We start from the raw sequence: 20,626 nt of genomic DNA on the forward strand, positions 1-20,626 counted from the left end.
ACCTGTTTGTCCATGTTTACATGATTAATTAGTCCTAGAATTAGAAGGAATCTCTCCACACCTAATTGGTGGAGTTTCGATAAGAGCGGAGGGATCCTATTGCAGATGCCATTAGTTCATCCTTTTAAATTGCTGACTGTAGTTCATTATATGGAAATTTGATTTATCCATTCTCAAGTTGGTGGACATTTAGGTTGTGTTTAGTTTGGGGCTATTTATAAATAAAATTGCTATGAACATTCATATGCAAAAAAAAAAAAGTGCTGGTGACGTACAAGGCTTCTCAAACAGCCCTCTTGGCTTTTAGAACTCTCTTTTTTTTTTTTTTTCTCATTCATTATTAATAGGAACTCTTATCTCTGGCAGGGAAAACATTCAGCCTTTACCTGGGATGACAACAGAAAAGGCAATCTCTCCGCCCTAATGAAATCAATCAGTTTGTATTTTGTTTGTATTTTGTGTCTTGTTTGTTTGTTTGCTTTTGGTGCCACTGATATAGCCACCAGCCAACCAGCCAACAAGTCGGGGAAATTCATGAATTGTGGCTTTGGAATTGAGGCCTGAAGATTTCTACTCTTTTCACCATAGTTTGAAAGCTGACAATAAAGTATTTACTATAGTGGGAAAAAAAATCATAGGATATAATTTTAAATTAATAGTGAATTTTATGCTACCTGTCTGGCTTATCAGATGAGGCAAAAATAATAAGACATTATTTCTTTAGAAGGAAAGATTCTGTTTCATGTCTCAGTTCTTGGGGAGACAGACATATTCTCACCAGTACTAGACATACCCTGTAAATTTAAGCTATGCTCTGTATTACAGTCAATGTTGCAGATGGAGGTGGCAATGCTGGCCAAAAGCTGGTCCCTTGAGAGGGGGAGAGGGCTCACAGGATGGGAGATAGAACTAGATGAAAGTCACCCTAGAATCGAGGCAGAACTCAATGTTTAGGAGCAGACGAGCATGACTGATGGGACTTTATTAACATTTAGAAGGCAGAACACTTGCGCAGGTAAGCAAATAAGAACCACAAATGACCAGCTGGAGCTGAAAAAAGACTGCAATAAGCAGTTACCTACACAGCTTGGCCAAGGCAGGTCACCGCTTGGAAACACAGCAGCCCGAGTTCATAAAATGAGACGTTAAATCAGATTCCACAAAATACTGGGAGACAAAGGGAGGCTGAAGCCCCACATTGCAGGCAGAATTTGGAAGTTAGAAAGTTGGGCATTGAGAAATAAGAGAGGAGCTTTAGAAAAAATACTTACTGAGTACCTGCTTTATGTAGGGCATACTGCTAACCATTAAAGGATGGGAGAAAACAGGAAATCCAGAGACAGGCAAAGAAATCCACAAAGGAAAGTGTTTCTCATTTTAACTGCATTAAAAGTGATTTAAAAAAAACAAACACAGAACTCCTACAGCACTGTGTAAATGATCGTGCAACCAAAATTAGGAGGGCAGAGGAGTCCTGCACCTCTTGTTGGAGTATTTACCTGACTTCACAACTCACAGCTACCCGTCATTGCCATTTCAACTTCCTCTTCCCCAAGCACCAGATGGCATGTGTAGCAGGTGTTCTTAGCGTCCTAGATTGGCCCACTTGGCATCTTAGTGTGGTACCTGCAACTCTGCTTGAGAGAACATGCGAGGCCTACACAGGGCAAGCTAGAATTATCATGTTTCATGCACCACTGGAGGGGGGACCCTCAACTAAAGGCAGATGGGAAGAGGTAGATAAACCGTCTGCCTTCTCTATGTCTTTAGTGCCACGACTTGAACTACCGAACACAAGTCCTACCCTGGCAATACCAACCCTAATCTACTCACAAACACACTCTGTACAACTTCTTACGAGCGGTTCCTGGGCTCCACAATTAAGTAAAATATTCACCCCAAATCTGTGTCATAGGACCTATTTCTGGGGAAACTTACGACTCTGTGTGTGTGTGTGTGTGTGTGTATTTAAAATAATTTATTCAGATTTGATATTTATTGATCAAGTTTACCCTGGCATTTTGCAGGGTTTCTAAGTTGCCAAGCCACAGTGTTCTGGGAGGTGTGAGGTGGGCATGAGATTTGCTGGCTTAGAGCCAGGGGCAGCTGTGAAAGGAGAGTTTCCCCTGCCATTCTCCTGGGCTCAGACTCTGTAGAAAGAGAAGGCAGATCCTTCTTCATCAATAGAGAAAACTGGATTTCTGTAAGGTCTACTTACTTAATGCTTCGAGTTCATCAAATAAACCAAATATGAATTTTCCCTTTTATGCACAACATTTAACAAGCACAAATAACAAGATATTTTAAATAAGTCGAACAAAAATGTCAAAACATTCTGTGGCCGTAAATTAAAATAAGCCAATAAATTGGCTTTTGGATGATTAAAACACTATGTTCTTATGTCTGAATATGACTAACCAGAGAGACAAATACATGTAGTATATTGTAAAATCTTATTTCCCTCTTCCCAGAAATCTGTAGTAACAAGGAAGTGGGGGAAGAGGAGAAAGAGTGAATACTTCTTACACTCATTTTAAATTTTGATTTAAACATGTCTCCCGGAAAACATTTTAGCAAGCAATGTACATTTCTCAGCTGCCCTCAGGTTTGAAAGTTTCAACCTAGCTTATATTATCCTTCTCTCAATTAAATATTTCCTTGGGAAATTGACTGCAAAGCTGGTAACAGTCAAGGGTAAAATAACTTTTTGGTGAAGTAGCCATATCCATGGGCTGAGGCAGGATGTTGTATAAGAGCCACAATAAAACTTCCAGGTGCAGAGAGTACAGATGTGGTACTCAGGCTCTCCCATCTACCAGGTAAATGACTAATTTGTGGAGTAGATTATCTCCTGCCAGAGAAGCCTTTGCATGGATTCCAGGATGGAGAATCTCCCGACCCTCTCTCCCCTCCCCCATGCCTGTGATTTTGTGAACTAGGTTGCATTATTTAAATGTAAATTGATGGTTGAGGCATTTTAGTGCAGCGGTGAGCCCATTAATGAGCAAAGTACCTCCAAGTAGCACAGGAAGTAATCCTATGTCACCAGGTAACTAAGGAATCCTGTGGCCGAAGCAACAAAATGCATTCCGTTTGGTCAGAATGAGAAATGCTTCCTAAAGCCTCTTGGAAACAGAAGTCCAGACTGTATTGCCTGTTGAGCAGGACAGAGAGTGAATCAGAAATGAGGGGGGAAAAGAAAGGGCAGAAGACCCAATTTTCACTTAAATGCCCAAAATACACTGCAGTGAGGACTGTTCCCACAGAAATATTTGTGAAGTGTTGGTTTCTCCCCATACCTATCTTTGGGAGTTAAATGCTATACATTGACCTGGCATTCCTAGATAATTTTTACCCTGGATATTTAATATCCCAAACACCGTCATTCAGTTTGTCTGTTTGTAGTGCCCAACTTGAAATAATCACTAAAAATGTCATGAGTAAATCTCCCTTGATTACCAAACACAGGATTGCCAGGGAAACAGTCTTAGGTCTGATTTCAAGTCAGCTATCTGCAAGCAAGAAAGGCTGCCAATGGAGGGGTCACCAGAGGATCCCAGGATGAAAGCACTAGAAGTGTGATGGCAGCTACCACCCATCCACCTGGAGTCCCTATCAAGGAGCAAAAACAGTAAGGGGAGCAGTTAGTATTTAGTAAGCACCTATTATACGCCAGACATTATGTGAGGTGCCATGTGTGTATACACACACACACACAAACACACACAGACACACACACAAAATCTATGTATCTATCTATCTATATCTATACATATGTATACTTCAATTTAATAAATATAATTTACTGTGCTAAGAACATTATATAGTTACTATATAATTAAATTATAGACATATAGATTGTTACTGGAAGAATTAAGATTTAAATATCAACCTATTTCTTTTTTCTGTCATGAAATCTCCTCTTGTATTTTCCTTTCTCCCCCTTAGGCATCGAACAGAGATACGGCATAAATGCCATCCACAGGCGTATGTGAGTATCGTAAAGTTTGGCCGGACACTTCCTGAGGGCTTAAATGCACGATGGGGTATGTTTAGACATGTAAAATATTAGCACATGAGGGGATCTTAGGAACCATAGACATCTGTTACTTAGTGGGAAAAACTGATGATCAGAACTACGTGCCTGAGGTCACACAGACTCTTAGAGAATGGGAACTAAAATCCAAGAGACTTCATTAACAAATCAGGGCTCTTTGTGCTACATAAAGCTCCCTCCATTAAATGTGTCAGAAGTGTTCATTCAGTAGCAAACAACAAACAAACAAAAAGCTCCTTGTTTTAAAAAATAGAGGAAAATAAAATATAAAGGGAATTAGGTATTCCAGAAGTTCTCTAGACTCTTATCTCTGGGTCACGAACTTTGTCTCAGTCTCAGATTCTGATGAGTTTGGACAGATTCCAGAGGTCTCAGTACATATGTGTGAAATGCAAATGTTCACGTTCTAGTGGTAATAACTCAGTCGAGTGTCAGGCATACAAAAAAACCCGTGCATTGGTCCAGTCTGGTGTACCCTCTGCAGCGATTTATGGGGCTGCAGAGGGGAGGTGGTCTGGGGTGAGATTTTGTGCCTGGTAGGACCTTCCTGGTGGTTCCATGCAGTCCCTGCTGTCGCTGCACCTGACCCCACAGCATCGTCCTACAGAAATCCTGCCCCAGGCAAAGTTTAAAATTATCCATATTTACCCAGCGTCAGAGCAACTCTTTCTTGCTGTCACTTAAATCATTGCAATAAGCGTCACAGAGCTTTGCCTGGGAAAGAGAAAAACGAGTCTCTGAATTTGTGAGTACAAGAGGCAGCATGAGAAACAGCAGAGAGAATTTCTCTGATGTCAGAGGCCTGGCCCCCTCCTCAGTTAGCTGTGGGCCTCAGACAAGGTCCTTCTCTCTGGATCTCAGGGAATCCATCTGTGAAATGAGAAAGTTAGAGGATGGTTTGGCAGTATTCTTTCAAGTCAATGGGTCAGCCTCTGTTTACTGAGTACCTAGCTGGGTGCTATGCCCTAGGGATACAAAGACAAATTAGGCAAGTCCCTGCATCAAAGAGCCCACTGCCTCCTGGGAGCAATAGCAAACAGTAATATTAATCATAGCAGCACTCTGGGCTCCCTCTACTCCATCGGCTTTAACCTGCTTAATCCTCACAGCAACCTGATAAGACAGATAATATCAGATGTAGTTCTCATCCCCAACTGACAGAGAGGAAATTGGGGTTCACACAGAATCCATCACTTGCCCAGGTCACGTGTTTAACTGATAAGTACATAAAGTACCTTGGAGACACTGAAGGGAGAGTCAGAGATGACTCTAAAGGAGGGGAGATTCACGTTTGCTCTGATGTACGAATAGGACTTTACCAGGTAGAGAAGGGATGGCAGAGAGGGCAAGGCCACTCCAAACGAAAGGAACAGTATGTGCAGTGGTATGGAGGCATTAAGTACGCAACGAACAATTAAGAGATCTTTCATTGCTAGTGTATAGAAATGCAAATAATTTATATATAATGTTAATCTCGTATACTGTAAATTTGCTGAACTTGTTTATTATCTCTAATAATATTTTGTGGATTCTTTAGGGGTTTTGATTTATAAAAATCATATCATCTGTAACTAGACATAGTTTTACTTTTTCCTTTCCAAATGGAGTGCCTTTTATTGCTTTTCCTTGCCTGATTGCCCTGGTGAAAACTTGCAGTGTAATGCTGACCAGAAATGGTGAGAGTGGACATCAAAATCTTGTTCCTGATATTAGGGAGAAAGCTTTCAACCTTTCACCATTAAATATATTAGCTATATGTTCTTGTGTATGCCCTTTATCAGGTTGAGCAAGTTCCCTTTTATTCCTAATTTGTTGGATGTTTTTATCATGAAAGGATTTGGGCAAATACTTTTTCTGTATTGACTGAGGTAATCATGTGAGGTTTTTCTTCATTCTATTATTACATTGATTGATGCTCATATATTGAACCATCCTCAAATTCCTGGGATAAATCCTATTTGGTCATGGTGTATAATCTTTTTAATATGCTCCTGGATTCCATTTACTAGAATTTTATTGAGAATTTTTGCATCTATGCTCTTTACGAATATTGGTCTGTAGTTTTCTTTTTTGTTTTTAAAGTAATTGCAGTTTTTGCAATTTTCTTCTTTAACCTTTTAAACAGCAGTTACCTTCTTTTTTTTTTTAATTTTATTGGGGAAGGGGAACAGGACTTTATTGGGGAACAGGGTGTACTTCCAGGACTTTTTTAAAAGTCAAGTTGTTGTCCTTCCAATCTTAGTTGTGGAGGGTGCCATTCAGCTTCAAGTTGTTGTCCTTTCAGTCTTAGTTGTGGAGGGCACAGCTCAGCTCCAGGTCCAGTTGCCATTGCTAGTTGCAGGGGGTGCTACCCACCATCCCTTGCGGGAGTCAAACTGGCAACCTTGTGGTTGAGAGGACACACTCCAACCAACTGAGCCATTTGGGAGCTCAGAGGCAGCTCAGCTCAAGGTGCCGTGTTCAATCTTAGTTGCAGGGGGCGCAGCCCACAATCCCTTGGAGGGACTCGAGGAATTGCACTGGCAACCTTGTGGTTAAGAGCCCACTGGCCCATGTGGGAATCGAACTGGCAGCCTTCGGAGTTAGGAGCATGGAGCTCTAACCGCCTGAGCCACCGGGCTGGCCTTGGTCTGTAGTTTTATTATGATGTCTTTTTGCTGGCTTTGGTATCAGGGTAACACTGGCTTTATAGAATGAGTTAGTAAGTGTTCCCTCCTATTTTGGAAGAGTTTGGGAAGGGGTTAATTGTTCTGAAAATATTTGGTAAAATTCACCAGTAGAGTCAACAGAACTGGGCTTTTCTTTGTGGGACAGTTTTTGATCACTGACTCAATCATTTTATTTGTTATATGTCTATTCATATTTTGTTTCTTCTTGAGTCAGTTTTGATAATTTGTGTGTGTAGGTTATCTAATTTGTTGGTATATGGTTGTTAATAGTATTGTCTTAATATACTTTTGATTTCTGAAAGGCGAGCAGTAATGTCACCACTTATTCCGTATCATGGTAATTTTGTTCTTCTCTAAAGATTTGTCAAAGAAGGGTTACAAACCAAAAATTCATTAATATTCACCTTTATATTTATTCAGGTAGTTAACTTTACCAGTGTTTTTATTTCTTTGTTTGGATTTGAGTTACTGACTACTGTCGTTTCATATCAGCCTGTATGACTCCCGTTAGCATTTTTTTGAGGACACGTCTACTAGTGATGATCTCTGAGTTTCATGAAATATGGAAAGATTTTGGCTGTTATTTTTTAAATACACTTTTTGCCCCATTTCTCTCACTGCTCCTTCAGGCATTTCCATTATGAAATGTTGGTATGGTTGATGGTAACCACAAGTCTCTTAGGCATTACTCACTTTTATTTCATTCTGTCTCCTTTATACTACCCAGACTGGATAATTTTAATGATCTTATCTTCAAGTTCACTGATTCTCTCTTCTGCCTACTTTATCAGCTGTTGAATCTACCTAGTGAAATTGTCATTTCAGCTATTGTACTTTTCAACTCCAGAATTTCTGTCTGGTTCATTTTTTTAATTTTTATTTTTTTAATTCTCCATTTGGTGAGTCACCATTCTCACGCTTTTCTTTAACTCCTTAAACATATTTAAAATAGGCAATTTAATGTCTTTGTTTACTAAGACAAATATCTGAGCCTCCTCTAGGATAATTTCTATTAATCATCTTATATATGGGCTATATTTTTTTTATTATTATTTGTATGTGTGCTTTGTGATTTTTTTTGTTGTTGTTGAAAGCAGGAAATTTTGAATATTATAATGTGGTTATTATAGGAATCAGATGCTCCTGTCTCCCAAGCATTTACTGTTACTGCAATAGCTATTGTTATTTGTTAGTTTAATGACTTTTCTGAACTAATGTTGTAAACTTTTTATTCTTTGTCATGTGTGGGCATGGAAGCCTCTGTTCCATTAGCTTAGTAGTCAATTGGTGATGCAGCAGAGATTTTATCAAATAAATGGAACACAGAGATACACATATGTGTGCACAACATTGACATACAGGTACACACAAACATACATCATCCAGTCCTTCCTCATGGTCTCTGTATTTGTGTTGGGGCATGCCTTCAACACTCCTACAAGCAGTTTACAACTCTGCTTTAGCCTTTAGATCCTGCTTGCACAGAACCTGAAGTTCAGCCAAAGGTAACAGTTTACGGATCTCTCAAGTCTTCTGAATGTGCACCCAGACTTTGGAATGTATGTGGTCTTCTAGGGAATATGTAGCAGCTTTTCAAAGCCTTTATTCTCCAAATCCTCTCATTCCCCAACCTTTTTTCCTAAGATTTTTAGTTAGTCTATTGTTTACCCCAACTGTTAACCCTTGGCCCAGGTGACAGTGACTACAACACTTATTTTCCAATGTTTTTAACAAAGCTTCAGCTGCTTCCTTTAGCCATTTGTTCAGGTAGGTCTACAGAGCACAGATTATCTTTGTTTTTTTCATCCTATAATGTCTTGACTTTTCTTTTATTCTTGAAGAATATTTTTCATTGGGTATAAAATTCTGAGTTAATATTACTTTTCTTTCAGCATCTGAAAAATATTGGTACCATTTCTTTCTGGCCTCCATCATATTTTATGAGAAACCCAATTGTCATATAAATTTTTGTTGTTCTCCTATAGATAAGGTGTTGCCTTCTCTGGCTGCTTTAATTTTTTTTTCTATCTTTAGTTCTCAGAAGGTTAATTAAAATGTGTGTGGAATTAATTTCTTTAAATTCTGTTAGAGGTTCACTTCTTGAATCTGTAGGTTTATATCTCTTGCCAAATTGGGAGATTTCGGTTTTTATTTATTCAAATACTTTCTAGATTTATCCTCTTTTTCTTCTCCTTCTACGACTCTGATAACACAAATCTTAGATCTTTAGCTAGAATTCCACAGGTTTCTAAAGCTCTGTTCACTATTTTTTTTTTTTCAGTTTATTTTCTCTCTATTTTTCATGTTGGGTAATGTCTATTGTTCTACCTTCCAGTTCATGGATTCTTTCCTCTGTCACTTCCAGTCCACGTCTGAGACTATCTTTTCAGCTTTTATTTTTGTTATTGTAATTTTTCAGTTCTAAAGTTTTCATTTGTTTCTTGTTTATATCTACTGTTGTTATGCTTTGATTTTCTATTTTTTTCATTTGTTTCCAGCTTGTTGCTAATTGCTCACTGAAGCATTTTTATCATAACTGCTTTAAAGTCTTTGTCAGATAATTCTAAATTTTCTGTTACCTTGGTATTGGCATCTATCAATTGTCTTTAATCATTCAGGTTGAGATAATTCAGTTTGAAATTAAAAGCATAGAAAAAGATATATCATACAAATACTAATCAAAGGAAAGCAAGAGTTGCTATATTAATATCAAAGCAAATAAAATTATCAGAGACAGAGAGAAGATTATATATTGTAAGAGTTATTACACTAAGAACACATAATTCTAAATGTTTATGACCAAAATTTGCTGAAAAATAAGTGAAGCAAAATCTGATGGAACATAGCAGAGAAATAGGTAAATCGACAATTACTGCTGGAGATGTCAACACCCCCTCTCAAAAATTTAGAGAACAACTAGACAGAAAATTGAAGATGTAGAACTCAACACCACCATCAACCAAAATGATTGACATTTAAAGAACATTTCATATTACACCAGAATACATCTTTTTTTCAAGTACCCGCAGAACACATACCAAGAAAGACCAAATCCTAGGCCATAAAACAAAACTCAACAAATTTAAAATAATTGAAATTATACAAAGTATGTTATCTGACTTCAATAAAATCTACTTGAAATCAATAACAGATAGATACCAGGAAGCTCTTCAAACATCTATAAACTAAACAATACGCTTCACTTCTAAATAATCCATGAGTCACAGAGGAAATAACAAGGAAGAACAATTTTAAATACATTGAACTCAACCACAACAGAAAACAAACAATTTAATTAAAAAATGGGCAGAGGACATGAACAGACATTTCTGCCAAGAAGACATGCAAATGGCCAACAGCTATATGAAAAAATGCTCAACTTCACTAGCTATTAGGGAAATGCAAATAAAAAACGACAATGAGATACCATCTCACACCTGTTAGAATAGCTATTACCAACAAGACAAGTAACAAGTGTTGGAGAGGCTGTGGAGAGAAAGGAACCCTCATACACTGCTGGTGGAAATGTAAATTGCTACAGCAACTATAGAAAACATAGTTGTATGGAGGTCCCTCAAAAAATTAAGAATAGAATTACCATATGACCTAGCAAACCCTCTTCTGGGTATCTACCTAAAAAATCTGAAAATATTTATCCATAAAGATATATATATACCACTATGTTCATTGCAGCATATTTATAGTTGCCAAGACATGGAAACAACAAAAGTGTTCTTTGATAGATGATTATATAAAGAAGATGTAGTATATATACACAATGGACTACTACTACTCTGCCGTACGGAAAGATGAAATACTGCCATTTGTGACAACATGGATGGATCTAAAGATTATCATGCTAAGTGAAGTAAGTCAGACAGAAAAAGTTGAGAAGCATATGATTTCACTCATATGTGGGCTATAAAACTGAAAGCAACAAAGGAACAAGACAAACGTACAAACAAAAACTCATAGACACAGACAACAGTTTAGTGGTCACCAGAGGTAAGGTGGGAGTGGGAGGGTAGAAGAGGGTAAAGGGCATCAAATATATGGTAATAGAAGGAGAATTGACTTTGGGTGGTGAAAACACAATGCGATATACAGATGATGAATTACAGAAATGTATACTTGAAACCTATATAATGTTACTTATGAATGTCACCCCAATAAATTTAATTTAAAAAATTTAAAAAGAAGTAGAAAAAACATACATTGAACTGAATGAAAATAACCCAACATATCGAAATTAAGGAGATAGCCAAAGCAATACTGATCAATGAAATGCAAATGAAGACCACAATGAGATACCATTTTATACTCATTCAATAGGCAAAGATTAAATCTTTTAAAAATTATGTAAGGAGCAAAGTTTGCTATGACTGCTCAAAGTTATCTTGAGCAATGCTTACAACAACCCTACCTCATGATAACTCACTAACTCTCAAAGAACTATCCTCCCGTTCCCTGCCTTTGCATGGCTGGTGCTGGCCTTAAACTGTGTAGCTATAGAATTTTTTGTTTCCTGACTCTCCCTCATTTGGTTCTGATATTCCTATCTTCCTTCAATAGCAGAACTCAAAAGTGAGATTGTTTACTCTTTGTACAATTTGGAGGGAAGTTTAAATAATCTTCCCTCTCAACCTAAACTATTTCACTAATTTACTGCTTCAGTGAACTGATTTTGTGTGGGGGTGGGTGTGTCTAATTGTATCTTTAACAGTTGTTGAGATTTTGACACCAATTTATTTGTAATAATGAACTTGGGCCCACAGAAATGGCAGGGATAAAACAGAGCACACTCCCAGATATTTCACTAATATCATAATTCCCCTGTTGCCTTTCTGAATTATTCAATGACATTCTGTTGTCATTCTCCTAATAATAGGAATCCTCAATAAATATTTAAGTGTAATTATCATTACAATGAACATACATTATGAATATCCTGTATGGTATAGGCTACATGCATTTGTAGTAAAGCAGTTTATGTTATCATCATTTAACTACCTTGTTACTGATTGAAAACATCAAATAAACTCATCATTTAAAAAAATTACTATTGTTTGGGAGGCTGCAAGCTCAGTGAGGGCAGAATTCTGTCTGTGTTATTCATTGCTCAGTCTCTAGTACATGATATGGTATCTAATACATAGTGAAATATTTCGATTGAGCAAATATATTAATCCCTGTGGCTACCCTGTTTTAATTTACTGGAATTCAGGAATCTGAATTTTTCCCAATAAAAATAACTAAATATGGCTAGTGGTTATTGAATACTTACTGCGTGCACAGAATTGTGCTGAGGATTTGTATGCATTAGTTTTAGGACATTATTTTTATTAATACATTTAATATCATCATTTGACAGGTAAGCAAACTGAAGTTTAGAGCAGTCTGGGGTTTGCCCAAATTCACAGGGCAAGTGAATAATGGTACCCAAATTGAGCCCGTCACCGCCTAGGCTTATAATCTACCCCAGTTCTTTCCCTACGCCTCTGCTCAACAAGGGCTTTCAGCTCCCCAGTTCACATAGAAGTGGGGGCTCATCCTACATGGACCATTAGTTTGAGCTCATGACTATAATACTGACCTCCTCTTGGCTTCTGTTATTAGCAGATCTCTGATTCATCATTCTTCTCATTTTAGGACACTGAATTCTTTGCAGAATTTCCAAAACCTGAAATTAAAAAACAAAACAAAATATATTCATGAGTATTTCTGGTCTCTTATGTCTCCTGTCTTCTTTTTTTTCCTTTCCTTAAATGTAAGAGCTTTCTAGGGAAAGAGTATTATTTTTCCATTGTTGCTATAACAAATTACCACGTGCTTTGTGGCTTAAGACAACACAAACTTATTATTACAGTTCTGTAGGTTAGAAGTCCTACATGGACTCATGTGATTGGATTGGACCCACCCAGACCATTCAAGATCATGTAACTGAATCAGATCTGCAAAATCCCTTTTCACCATTGAAAGTAACCTATTCACAGGTTCTGAGTATTTGAACATGGACATCTTTGTGGAGGCTATTATTCAGCCTGTATACAACTGCATCTTCTATATTCCATAGGGGATTTCTTCATTTAGAGTTCCCTTTAGTCGTTATAAGACTGTTCCACCAATTTCATTCAGTTTATTTCGTCACCACATTAATACCTCACTGTGTAGGGAGTACAACAGTAGATGCTGCAGGGAAAACCAAAACACAAGAAGCATATACTACGGCTCAGGACCTTGAGGTGTTTACAGCCTTGTTGGACATACATGACATAGAAGAATTTATTAGATCAAGTAGAGTCTTGAGTTGTACCTAGAATTAAATATGCAATTTAAGACTTTTATCCATTTGATAATTTGGAGAGATACGATTTTAAAAACATTCTGACATATGAAGTACAGCAAAATGCTACGAAGGTAAAAACTCTGTTATTGTCAGTTTTCACCTTCACCTTGATCATGAGAAGTATTTGCAGATAAGGAAAATGAATCTCCAAAAGGACTAAATAAATAACTTACCCAAAGTCATACAGATAATAAAATGAAGAGCTTGTGCTTAAATCCAGTTGTGTCTGACGCCAAAGTAAATACTCTTTCCAACTATGCATCTAGACATAACTAAATAGTTCACCCCAAAATGGATTCTGATTCCTTACATTTCTAGTTGGACATCAAGCCATTGTTTATTAAAGAGCTCCACGTACTACAACAAAGAATAGTCTTATTTATTTTGTTTCTGTATGAGGTAAGTCTAGGTGATGAGTTTAAAAAAACTGAGCTCTCATCTCTTTGAAAGTGACTCACTTTGTTTTATTTAGTATGTGTTGAACAATGGCTTTCCAGACACAACTGACAAGTTTTGTTTCTGGGTATTCATTTGATACCCACCACTTTAAAACTGAAAAGTGATATGTTGACTTGAGTTCATTAACAACAGCACCTACAATAAATATATGGTATGCCTGACAGATATCCTTTTTCAGTAACTCCTATAAAAACAAGCATAATAGACTCAAAATTCTTATGGAAAAATTAATCATAGTGGATTAAGAGGAAGCATTTTATGATTTCCATAGACATTCTTTCCAAAGTACCTGGCCACAGTTTAGTTTTCTTAGTAATGTAAGGAAATACTAACTAAAACTCGACACAGATAAAGCAAAACTTGAGAAGAAATAGCATAGAAAAGGAGGAAAAGGAAGCTCAACCAACCCCTAAACAAAGTGAGGTATGAAGTAGTTGTTGAGGAATTCCAGAGACTTGAGAAGTCTGACTTCTCTGAAATGTGGTAGGAAGTTGAGAACAGGTAGTCATCACCCAAGAGGATAAGTATTCTCTAAAGCCCACACATGGAGAGATGGCAAAACTTCTTCACAATGGAGAGCATGTTTGATAAAAATAGTATTAAGTTTGGGGACAGAGAGGAAAGAGGACACCTTAATGCTTTAACTCTCTCCCCAACTCTTCTCTTCATTTTTCTGTTCTCTCAAAATAATTGTATTTTACTTTGTATAGGACTTGAGAAACGATTTGTGTGCTTCTCCAAAGGCAGAGAAAGAGCCAAAAGTAGATTCAAAATTGGCTAATTACTTATCAAGTGACCTTGGGTAAGTCACTTAAATTTCTTTGGGTTTCAGTTCTTATAGCTGTAAACGAGAGGACTGGGTTAGATTAGCTATAGGGCCCATTTTAATTATACATATATATAGTAATCCTCTGTAAACAATTGTGGAAAAGTCTAAAAACAAGTCTCATGACCAAGGTGAAGGTAAAAAGTGAAGTATTTATGGTTTTATATTATCCAGGTTCAAAATCAGCTCTTCTAGTTGACTGGTACAATAACACATGAGTTCCATTTTGATCGAGATTTCAGTGATCCTGTTATATTATTCCCTCTGCCCAGTACAAAATAGTAAGACTTGGATTGGAAATCATAATTTCCAGGAATAATATCAAAATCACGCTCATCCTAAATGTAAGGTAGTATCTTGGGATCCTGAAAGAGAACAAGGAAAATAATGGAAAAACTGGTGAAACTAGAATAAAGTATGCAATTTGGTTAATAGGCAATACCAATGTTATTTCTTACGTTTGACAAATAAGATGTTAACATTAGAAGATACTGGGGAAAGAGTATATGGGGAGGCTATACTATTTTGCTACTTTTTAATAATTCTAAGGGCTCAAAAATTTTTAAAAAATGTTATTTAGACAAATTAAAAAAAACCTTTGCGAAGGAAGGAATTATTATTCTCCTTAGGTTGATCTACCCATATTTTAGCAGATTTTTGAAAAAACTCTCCTATCTAACACTTCTTTTATGTTCACTAGATTGTTTAATTGATTTCTCTTCCTCCTCATTCTGTGAAGTCTCTGTGTACTTCACGGCCTCTAGCACTGTCCTTGCATAGAGAGTAAGGCTCAGGGATGTTTGTTAACCACACAGAAGGATAAGATAGTGATGCTCAACTCACAAATGTTGTGTGAGTGAAGGAAGTCTTTATTTTTAAGAGAGATGGTTGCCCAATTGATTTGATTTCCCTGGAGTTTTAGTATTCTAAATGCTCAGTGGTCTGCTTTGTCATGAAAAATAATCAGGGCACTTGACCATAAGCAATAAGAAGGACAAGGTCCCAGAATCACTTTTTGTATCTGTTGTACTACTGTATTTTTCCTTTTGCATGTCTCTATTACACATGTTCCCTGAAGGTACAATATAGTTCAGTCTTGCAAATAATTTTCAAAAATAAAAATTCATGCAGCCTGAAAATGGGCGATGGCTCCAGTTGCATTTTCCAGGCTGCTCACTTCCCTTTGCTTGCATTCTTTCCCTACTCTATGCAGCACTAATAATGGTGAAAGTAACAGAAAACTAATAAGCCCTCAACTTCATACAAACTTCAGGGAAAAATTCAGAAGTAGGCCCCAAGTCTCTTCCATCTTATAGTAGATATTTAATTGAACTAACTTCCTGGTTTCCTCTATGTCTGTCTTGATATTGCTTAAATAAGTAGAGGGGACCATGATTATTTGATGGCCTATTTTAGAAGCCCTGTGGCATATAGTTGGGAATGGGGATGATGAAAACAGATGGTATACAGCAAGGTCCAGTGTAGTAACTTTTGAACTCTTCTGTCTGTGTCCCTCAGTAAGAAATCTATTTTCCTGTATCACAGTACACACACATTATAATTTCATGATAAAACACCCTGAATACACGGGGTACACCCTGATGTTTCTTATTCTACTTAGTTCTCTATTTCATTAAAACAAGAATAATAGTTGTAACCAACTGACATGACATGAAACTCAGTTTGTAAAACTCTGTGGAGTAGAAATAAGGTTCCAGAATTCGGCCCAGATAGATTTTCTCTGCAGTCTCGTTTGGACGATTGTCATTGAAACCATGAGCTAAAATTCTCTTAATCTCTTTTCTACTTAGCTTTCTCACCTGTAAAACCAGGAAGATAAACTTACTTTGGAGGGTGGCTTTGAGAATCTCAGCAACGATGCATATAAAAATACTAGGCACTAGGCACATAGTAGGACCTTCATACATGTTCTCTCTCTCACACACCCCCACCTGTTATTTTATAGTAGGTGGATTCCCCTTGAAAGAAGTAATCTCAGGGACACACCTAGCTCTTCTCCATCCCATATTTATAACTCAACTCAGACCCCAATGTATTGCAGAGCTACAGCAACCCCGAGGGAACAGAGAGAAGTGGCAGGAAGGCATAAGTCTTGGATTCCAGTGCCTTATTGGGAATTTTTTATAGCTAACAGCGTGGGTAGAAACAGGCAGGCAAATTCTGGGCATGGAGTCAAGCTGCATTCCTAAGCCTAGAGAGCAAGGAATATAAAAATGGTTTTCCTCCCTTGCCTTGACTCATTGTCTGCACCACCTCTATTTGTTGATCCACAGACATCCTGGGCAACATGAAGAGGATCTGATCTAAGGTGTTAGCTTCATTCAGCTGCACCTGTGCAGAAACATTAGTTAATGTCTCATTGAAGTGTTCCACATGTTTCTTTTACCTCAAGCTGGCTTAGTGACGGCATTCTCACATGCTCCCTTAATCCTGGCCCCCATAAATCCTTTACAAGACCCTCCCTCCATTGTCCTTCCCATCCATCAAGAGCTCAGTGAAATCCCTTGGCATGTACAATACATCTTTTCCCTGAGCCCATTCACAAAGAAACCCTGTCATTGCTGTTATTTTCCACCTCCATTCTCTCTCCCCATCTTTGTGTTTGAGTGAGTGTGTTTGTGTGTAGTGTGTATCGTACAGAGGGAGGTGGGTGGTGAGAGGACAGGCTGGTAGACAGTTCTACATATGGTGAGGATAAAGAATGGCATGTGAAAACTTAGAAGAAGGTAAGGATGGGTGGGAGAGATGATCCAATGGGGCAAATGTAAGTCCTAATCGATTCTCTGCAATCTTACTTACGATGTGTCTATACACATGAACTAGACTGAATTCTACCAGTAACAGTGACCAGGATCACTGTCTCCAAATAATATTGTAATCCTGAAAACCTTCCCCTTTTCTTTAATATCCAGAGCAACTGAAAAAAAATAGAATCGCTGTCTGGAAAGGTAAAAGAATATTAAATTCTCCATCACCCCCTTGGAGGGGATAAACACTTCTCAATTAATTCACTTACATATTTTTCATCTCTTTATCATTATTGGCCCCTTAGGAGAAAAACTGATTTAATTAAAATTTTATTGCTATAAATAGTATAATGTAATTAATTAAAATAATTTACATTTAAATTATACTTAATTTTTTCTTAATGAGGTAAATTAAATACTAATGAATAATACTTTGTTGGGTATGATTGAGCTTTGGAGGGTCACAAACCACTGTAATATCTAAGTTTTTTTCACCCACCTAGAACCAATTTTTGCTCCTTTGTGGCCAATATTCCTCCTGTGGGAAGACATGATTTCCACTGCCCTTTGTACGTATTGATCTACAGCTGGATGTTATCTCATTAGACTTCTTCCCTCCTCCACAGAGAGAGCTGCAGATAGAATCAATAAGTGATAGAAAATTATTGTCTAGGAACCAATGATGTGACACCATTGTCTTCAGAAACTGTTCAAATTTTTATATTTTGGCTTCAAATAATTCTTGTTTTCAGTTCTTAATGTCTTCCTGTTTTCAAGTGACAGTATCACTAATTTTTATCTAAAAAATTATGTATACTCATTACAAAAGGTGTTGAGACTAAAGATAGTTATAAGTTAATTACCAATCCTTTCATCCTGTTGTGCACTCTAAAGTAAAGCTAGACTTTTACGCACATAATCCCAATACATTGCAAAAATAGAACTAGATGATACGTTTCATTTTTTTTCTGTCATTTTCTTTCACTTTACAATATATCACAAATATCCATTTGTGGACTTTCAATGACAGTATAATTTTCCATTGGGTAAATATATTATAAATTATTTGCTCAGTCATCTATTTGGAGACATTTAAATTGTTTCCAATATTTGCTATAATAAAAATATTTTGTGAGGAATATCACCATGTGTATGACTTTGCCTACTTATCCTATTATTTTATAAGAATGGATTCCTAATGGTAGAATTATTGGCTCAAAAAGAATTCACAAGTTAAATGTAAATGCATATCGCCATATTCCCCTGCAGTCTAATCATTTTTAAATGATATTGTATGATGTTGCATTTCTTTGTGCACTACTAAGGTTAAATACCTTTTATATGCATATTGACTTTCCTTTTTTTTTTTCCATATTGACCTTTGTTTTCATACTTCTATGACTTGCCTGTTTAAGTTAAACATAGAGAGGAATACAGAGTATAAAACGCTCCTGTCCCGTATTTATAAATGTTACTATTTGTTTCAGTAAAACACCATAGATAAAGTTTAATTCTCCTCCTTAGCTACTGGAAGAAACCACCATCCTGAAGTTAATGTGTCAACTGCCCGACCTTGTTTCTATTGAAAAAAGAAAGTTAACTTCCTTTGCTCTGCTGAAAGCTTTTTTTATTTTTTTATTAGTTTCAGGTATATAAAACACCATAATAGTTAGACATTCACACCCCTCACAATCTGATAACACCTCCCCCCCATCTAGTACCCCTCTGACATCATATATAGCTGTAACAGTACCATTGACTATCTATATTCCCTATACTGTACTCCAAATCCTGTGACCATGTGTTATATATATATATGGTCTGACAATTAAATTTGTGAACTTGTTGCAATGATGTTGCTAACCTTTTTTGATATCAGAGGGATGATTCATTATGAATTTGCACCAACTGGACAAACAGTTAACCAAGTTTACTATTTGGAAGTGCTGAAAAAGCTGCGTGAAAAAGTTAGATGACCTGAATTTTTCGCCAATAATTCATGGCTCTTGCATCGCAACCCCAGCTCACACGGCACTGTCTGTGAGGGAGTCTTTAGTCAGTAAACAAATAACTGTATCAGAACACCCTCCCTACTCACCTGATCTGGCCCCCAATGACTGCTTTCTTTACCAGAACATAAAGGAAATACTGAAAGGAAGACATTTGGATGACATTCAGGACATCAAGGGTAATACAACAACAGTTCTGATGGCCATTCCAGAAAAAGAGTTCCAAAATTGCTTTGAAGGGTGAACTAGGCACTGTTGATGCATAGCTTCCCAAGGGGAGTACTTCGAAGGTGACTTTAGTGATATCCAGCAATGAGGTATGCAGCACTCTTTCTAGGATGAGTTCGTGAACTTAATTGTCAGACCTTCGTAAGTTATGTTTCAGTTCCTGAGCCGGAAAGTGGAATGACCTCCTGGCTACTTTCCCATGAGACCAGACAGAGGGATGAAAAAAAAGACCTGAAGAAATGATTTATTACCCTTACCTCACCTCCGACCAATCAGCGCCCAGAATGACCCTTAGCCTGTAATCCACGGTGTCTTGTGATTTTGTCCTATATGATCTGTAACCTACAGGCCACCGGGGAGTTGGTTTGTTTAGAGTACAAGCTCCTTGTATCTATATCTGCCCATCCAGTATTAAACGATTTTTTCTCTCTATACTGCAAATTTCTGTTCATGCATTTCTTTGAGCTAGTGCACACAGGCAGGCAGACCCAAGGAAAAACACTGGGGTTCTGGTAACACTTGGGTTTCCTCATCTATTAGTTTCCTGTGCATATTCATTTTCCCTTTTCCCTATTGCATTGTTTTTCATTTTCTTACTGATTTGTGAGACTTTATTAAATAACCTGGATACTACATTTTGACTCATAATTGTATGGCCTAATTTTCTTTCTGTATGATCTGATATATTAGGAGTTTATGTAAGATTTTCATGTTAATATAGTCATCATATTTATTAAGTTTGTTATTTTGTACTTTGCTTTCGGTATTTTGAAATTCCTTCTCTGTCACCAAGAAAAAATACACTCTGTATTTTCTCTTAAACGTCTTAATGTTGTTTTCCACTTTTAGGAATTAATTTTTCTTGTTATATACCAGATAAGAATCACACATATTGATATTTTGTATATTTTTCCTAGCATCATCTATTAAATAATCTTTCTCTTACTGATTTGTATTACCACTCATTGTGTTACTATAATATACCCATGTTTATGTGGTATATTTTCATATAACATAATATTTTCATATTTATTTGGGTTCATTTCTTGGTTCATTATCTATTTGTCTATTTTTTTCTGACACTGTATCAATGTTACATCTAATTATTATCAATGCCAATCTAATTATTAAAGCTTATAAAGTTTCTTGATATCTGCTGCTATGTGAGCAAATCCTACTTTTGTTCTCCCTCATTGAAATTTTGGTGATCATTCTTGGAACTCTATGTTTTCATATAAATTCTAGAAGTATTTCGTTAAGTTCA

This window comes from Rhinolophus ferrumequinum, chromosome 12, assembly GCF_004115265.2.
Source record: "Rhinolophus ferrumequinum isolate MPI-CBG mRhiFer1 chromosome 12, mRhiFer1_v1.p, whole genome shotgun sequence".
NCBI lineage: Eukaryota > Metazoa > Chordata > Mammalia > Chiroptera > Rhinolophidae > Rhinolophus > Rhinolophus ferrumequinum.